Raw genomic sequence first — 6,876 nt, 5'->3', positions numbered from 1 at the left:
GGAGGAAAGGAAAATAAAAAGAGATAGAGATGTGTGGCGGCGGGGATAAAGCACTGACCCACCCAAGAGTAGGTTATTGTTTGTGTCTCTACAGGGAAAGAGGGGCCGGACTTCAATCCGGTGTTCCGGGATGCCAATGCAGCATGCTGGCACGGAGAGGGGAGCAGGTGGAGGGGCCTGACTGCTTGGCTCCAATCCTAGCTACGTGGACAAATGCCCCTCCTCCCCAGGAGTATTTACTTTAGTGGATGACATTGAAGCTGCAGCTCGGGGAGAGGGACATGTCTGATCAGAGCACATGGGAGGAGAGAGAGTGGAGCACAACCTGGCCCACCAGGCCTGGAGGATGATATACCCATTCTGAACAGCCAATGCACAGAGTGGACCATATAGCTGATCCCACTAGGAGACACAATGTCCCTCCTTGATCCATGGCCCTACAGGGGACAATACTGGAGACTCAGTGTCAGGATTGGCCCTGTCTGACCCTACCACTCTGAGGCAAAGCACGAAGGGCATGCAGCAGAGTAATGGGGGGACCAGAGCAGGGAGCTTATGAGGGAGTGCAAAGGATAGACTGTGGGCCCAGAGCATGGCATCCCATCGGAGGACACACCAAGAGGTCAAAAATCAGACCTTGATCTATTGACAGGCTTTTTTTTATTTCCTTTTTATTTTTGTAATTAAAATATTCTTTTATCAGTCATTGGCTTTCTTTTTTGTTGTCATCGTTGTGTTCTCTTTTATTGCTTTGTCTTGCTATGCCTTGTTTTTTGGTACATATTATTATCTCTACAGATCTATCTAGATAAGATAGGCTGGATGAACAGTCTGGAGGAGAAAACAACGGGACTGATGGTTCCGGGGGGACATGGGAGAGGGGGAGGTGGGGGAAATGAGGTGATGTTGACCAACTCAGGGACAGGGGAGCAACAAGTCATCCAAAATTAGTGGCAAGGAGGGTGTGAGAGGCCTGGTAGGGATTCAGCAAAGCCAATGTAACTGAGAGAAATTACTGGAAGCCAAATGAAGGCTGAGCATGATAGTGGGACAAGAGGAAGGGAAATAGAGGAAATAACGAGGAGGCAAGGGGCATTTATAGAGGTCTAAATACCGGCATGTACATATGTAAATATATTTATATAGGATGATTTGGGAAATAGATTTACATGCATATATTTATAGGTTTAGTATTAAGGCAGTAGATGGCCATTTGGCCTCCACTTAAGTACTTACTCAATGCAAGAACACTTTGTTCTAATAAATTGGCATTCCATGATGCATACTTTTCCAACATGATCACTGAAGACAAATGTGTGCATAAGCAAAGGTAGTGAAGAAAGCTGATGGTGCCTGGCTATCAAAAGATATAGCATCTGGGGTCTTAAAGACTTGCAGGTAAACAACCAGCCATCTAGCTCAGAAGCAACAAATCCCACATGGAAGAAACACACCAGCCTGTGTGACCATGAGGTGTCGAAGGGATCAGGTATCAGGCATCAAAGAACAAAAAAATCAAATCATTGTGAATGAGGGGGAGTGCAGAGTGGAGACCCAAAGCCCATCTGTAGGTAACAGACACCCCCTTACAGAAGAAGTGTTGCAGGGAGGAGATAAACCAGTCAGTGTGCAGTGTAGCAAAAATGAAACATACAACTTTCCTCTAATTCTTAAATGTCTCCTTCCCCCCACTGTCATGATCCCAATTCTACCTTACAAATTTGACTAGACCAGAGAATGTACACTGGTATTGATAGGAACCAGAAACACAGGGAATACAGGACAGATGATCCCTTCAGGACCAGTGGTGAGAGTGGTTACACCTAGAGGGTGGAGGGAATGTGGGGTAGAAAGGGGGAACCAATTATAAGAATCTACAGATAACCTCCTCTGTGGGGGATAGACAACAGAAAAGTGGGTGAAGGGAGACATTGAACAGTGTAAGACATGACAAAATAATAAAAATTTATACGTTATCAAGGATTTATAAAGGAGGGGGCCCGGCGAGGGAGGGGAAAAACTGAGGAGATGATGCCAAGGGATTAAGTGGATAGAAAATGTTTTGAGAATGATGAGGGTAACAAATGTACAAATGTGCTTGACACAATTGATGTATGTATGGATTGTAATAAGAGTTGTATGTGCCCCCAATAAAATGATTTAAATAAATAAAGACACATGGAGACATGGAAAATATTAGACCAGCAGACTAAAGGACTACACAAACACCAGTCTCCATGACCCTGAGACCGGAAGAACTAGAGAGTGTCCAGTTACCACTATAAAATGCTTTGAAAGAAATAGCTTTAGACAGTTCAGGGAAGAGTTTGAGAAAAATATGTTTTAAAACTTGAAATCATAGAATATTCCTGGTTTACTCATTGGATAGACTCATGAACCTCCAAGACTATGGCTTTCAGTCATCTTTCAGGTTTGGAAATGAATTCACCCCCATAGCTTAATTTTCAGCTAAACAATAATCAGGCCTATACTGTAGAATCCTATAGGCAAAATACTCAATGATATGAGAAGCATCAAACAAAGAGGGAAAGAATACAGGGTCACTGTACAAAAAAAGAATTCATCAATATCCAACCATTTCAAGATATATCAGCATCTTATCAAGAACTAATGGTACTGAAGGAAGAAGTTCAAACTTCACTGGAGACAGTAGTCAAAAGTAAGTCTTCATGTGTTGACAGTGCATTGTTTCATTAAACTGATACAGCACTTAAAGAAGCACTTACTCATCTATGCCAAGAAATCTAGACATGCCAGAAATTCAAGATGGATTCAGAAGAATACATTAGAGAATACCAGAAAGGTGTTGACTTGTGTTTTGCATGTGATATTGATTAGGCAAAGGCATTCAACTGGATCATAACTAATTATGGATAACATTGCAAGAACGGGAATTCCAGAACACTCCACTGTGTTCATACAGAAACTTACAGTGACCAAGAGACAATTGTTTGAACAGAACATGAAAGTAAATAAAACCATAAATACTGTATTGTTTAAAATGAAAAAAATAAGTGTGTGTGTTTCTGGCTTATATCTTCTCACCATACTTAATCAATCTATATATGCCGAGCAAATAATGAAGAAGCTAGAATATACTATATATCAGAATCGAAGAAATCTTATTAATAATTTATGATATGCAGATAACTCAATCTTACTTACTGAAACTAAGGAGGCCCAGAAGCACTTACTGATGGAGATAAAAAAAATGTCAGCCTTCAGTATGGATTACAACTCTACGTCAAGAAAACAAAATTGTCACAACTGGACCATCAGACAACAAAATAATACATGGACTTAAAACCAACCTCTGCCATGGAGTGAATGTCAACTCATAGCAACCCTGTAGGACAGGCTAGAACTGCCCCCTTGAGTTTCTGAGACTGTAACTGTTTACAGGAGAAGAAAGTCTCACATGTAAGCATTCATTTAAAAAAATTAAATGACATATTGCATTGGGAAATGTTGCCATGCAAGACTTCTTAGAAATGTCAAAGAGAAAAGATATCACTTGGAGGATTAAGGTATGTCTGACTCATGGCAGGATATTTTTATCATCTCATACACATGTTGTGGAAGTTAGGGATTGTGTCAACTAGACACTTCTAGCTAGGGTTGGGGTTAAACTTGTCAATCAAGTCACAGCCTGATGACATCTACTTGATGTCCTAAACATTGCGGCATAAGAATGAAAGACACTGGGAATTACCCTCTCTCTCTTGCTACTTCATCTTCCTGCTTGCTGGAAATCTGTCTGCCTGAAGGGGTGTTTCCATGTAGGCCGCCATGTTTCCACTGACTTTGAAGTCACATGGCTCTGAACCCACTGGCCTGTGCTTTTCCCACTCACAAGTGCATCGTTCGGCATCACTTCATTTGGCTACCTGATTCTGAAGAGGAGCCAGTGGCATTGTATGCAGTACAGGGCTCTGGCAGCAAGAAGTGTCAGCCAGCAAGAAGCTGAAGGCAGAGAGGGAGTGGTTCCCAAGGCCCTCCTTATGAAAGAACCACGCCCACAAGGAGGCGTCATCAGGCTGTGACCTGCTTGACAGGTTGATTACCACCCCTATGCTTTTATATCTTCAAGTTGACAAGAAATTATATAACTACCACATTAGCAAAGAAGAAAAAATGGAAATTGAAAATACAGGGATGGAGTGGGGTAAGTGAAGAGACTGCAATGAATGAAAAAAAATTTAAGTGTATGAATTATTGAATGTAAAACTGATCATACACTCTGTGAATATGTATACAATTAAAAATTATAAGTAAATTTCTTAATTCTATTTTTAAAGTTTTTAAAAATTATTTTACTGGGAGTTCTTAGAGCTCTTATAACATTCCATATATCAGATTTATCAAGCATATTTTTCATATTTCCATCATCATTTTTGTAAACATTTATTTTCCTTTTGAGATCTTGATATCAGCTCCTCTTTTTTTTCCTCCCTTCCCTTCTCCCAACTTTATGACCCCTTGATAAATTATAATTTATTATTGTTTTCATATCTTATACCAATAATTAATTTTTAATAAAACATGTTTGTACATGTTCATTAAATTAGTGGATGGCTACAGACAAGTTCTCTCAGTAATGCACTATTTTTGTCACATTAAGGTGCCTTTAGAAAAAGAAAAAATACTTTGATGCTACAGAAATAAATTGTTTTGAGGTCATGAATAAAATCAAATTTATAATAAAACTTAAGTGGACATCTTCCTAAATCATGGAAGCAAATTTATACGATGGCCGCCCTACATAAAACAATAGTGATTTTAGCTGGATTTGGCCTTTTCAGGAAAGCTGGGAAGACATCAAATATGAGCCAAGATAGGGAAGATCATCAACCTCAGTGAAGCAAGAAACTGAAAAATGAAGAAATTGTGATTGGAAGCCAGAAACCATTGGAAGAAGACTGCAGGATTACTATTTATGTGATTGTTATTGAAGTTGGGGATCTCAGCGCAACATTTTCAATGTTAATTTAACATCTTGGTTTCAGCAAGCTATCAACTTGATGTATGCTGAAAGGGTGGCTCAAATTGCTGATATTCCAGACATATTTTAAACAAGGTGAAAGAAAATGAAGATGAGTTTTTGGAAGGGGACAAATTATGACAAGGATCTTCTTTATCCATAGGCTGTGGGAGCTGGGGAAGCCACGTCAGGTGGTAGGCTTCAATTCAAGTACCAAGAGTTGGAGATCAGACAGAGACAAATCAGTTTAAGGTCTGGAGCCAGAAGTGATTAAATGTCTAAAAGGCCATGCAACTCTCTTTGCTTCTGCGCATGCTCAGTCAAGACGGGGAGGTCACAAAAAGAATGGCTTAATGGAGGTGTGGTTTTTGCCTTCTGCAGACCAAGAAAACAAAAGGTGGGGACTTTAGTCTCATCCTTTCAGGAGGTAGAGACTCAAAATGCATCCATCTCACCTCACTGCTATGTATTAGCACAACAGGATTCGCTCCAAAATGGGATTATAACCACAGGCATTGAGCCTAGAATCTCATAAATTTTAGATGCTTGAGTATTCATTAAGTTAAAAACAATTTACTTTTGTTTGTTGAACTAACTGAATCTAAAATTCATCCTTTATAGCTTTAGGTAACTCTTAGACTTGTTCTCCCTTAACTAAGGAACATGATTCAAATTTTCCTTAAATTTAAGTATAATTGAGAAGAGAGAGAAATACAATAGGTCACAGAAAATTTGGAAGTGGTCAAGATAGGTAGATAGCCTGGGTGTTGAAGAAACTGGCATGGGGCTACATCTGACGCCCTTCAGCCCCCAAGAAAGATTGCCACAAGGCAGAGGTCAGATGTGCCTCTATCTACCACCCTTTTTACAGTATGCTGACACTCTGCTTCTGTGACTGAGTTCGATAATTCATTGCAATGACTACACAGAATTCACAAATGATGCTGTGTTAGTCTGGGCTGACTAGAGAAACAAATCCAGAGTCTCTCACCTCTCTATCTATCTATCTATCTATCTATCTATCTATCTATCTATCTATCTATCTATATGTTATATATGAGAGCTTTATATCAAAGTGTAATTGTATATTAAGAAAGCATCCCAGCCCAGTCCAGTTCAAGTCTACAAGTCCAATATTAGCCCATATGTCCAATACCAGTCTATAACTTCCTCTTTAGACTCACACAACATACGCCATGATGCCAAATTCAGGAAGATCACAGCAATGTTTGGAAAGTCTTGTGGATTCAGTGGCGGTGGAAGCATCTTAGCCCTGGTGTGGGTCTCCACATGGCTCCTCCAGCTCCAGGGATCTGGCTCCATCAGCGTAGCTCCATGTGGTTTGTCAGCAGGAAAACAAAGCAGAGAGACAGTGTGCTTCCTATAGGAAGAAAGACAGGAGTTCCCAGAATCCTCAGCAGAAGGCCATGCCTACACAGAGGCATTAATGACTATGACCTGATTGACAGGCTAGACTCCACCCATTTGCTGAAGTTGACAGGAGAGTATGTAACTGCCACAGATGTTTATGACTATGGGGTTTATTTGGAAAGTTTTTGTTATTGTTAGGTGCCATTGAGTTGCTTCTGACCCATATTGACCCGATGCACAATAGAACAAAGCACTGTTGGTCCATGCCACCCTCACAATTGTTCCTATGTTTGTGCCATTGTTGTAGCCACTATGTCACTCTTGAGGAACTTCCTCTTTTTCACTGCCTTTGTATCATACAAAGCATGATATCCTTCTCCAGGTACTGTTCTCTCCTGACAAGAAGTCCAAAGCAGGAAAGTTAACAGATTACCATTCAGGTGAGAAATAATCAGGATACAGTCAATCATTCAGGACAATTTCTTCTCTGCTGTGCCCAACGA

Source organism: Tenrec ecaudatus, chromosome 13 (assembly GCF_050624435.1).
Source record: "Tenrec ecaudatus isolate mTenEca1 chromosome 13, mTenEca1.hap1, whole genome shotgun sequence".
In the NCBI taxonomy this organism is placed as follows: Eukaryota; Metazoa; Chordata; class Mammalia; order Afrosoricida; family Tenrecidae; genus Tenrec; species Tenrec ecaudatus.
This window is presented reverse-complemented; position numbering follows the sequence as displayed.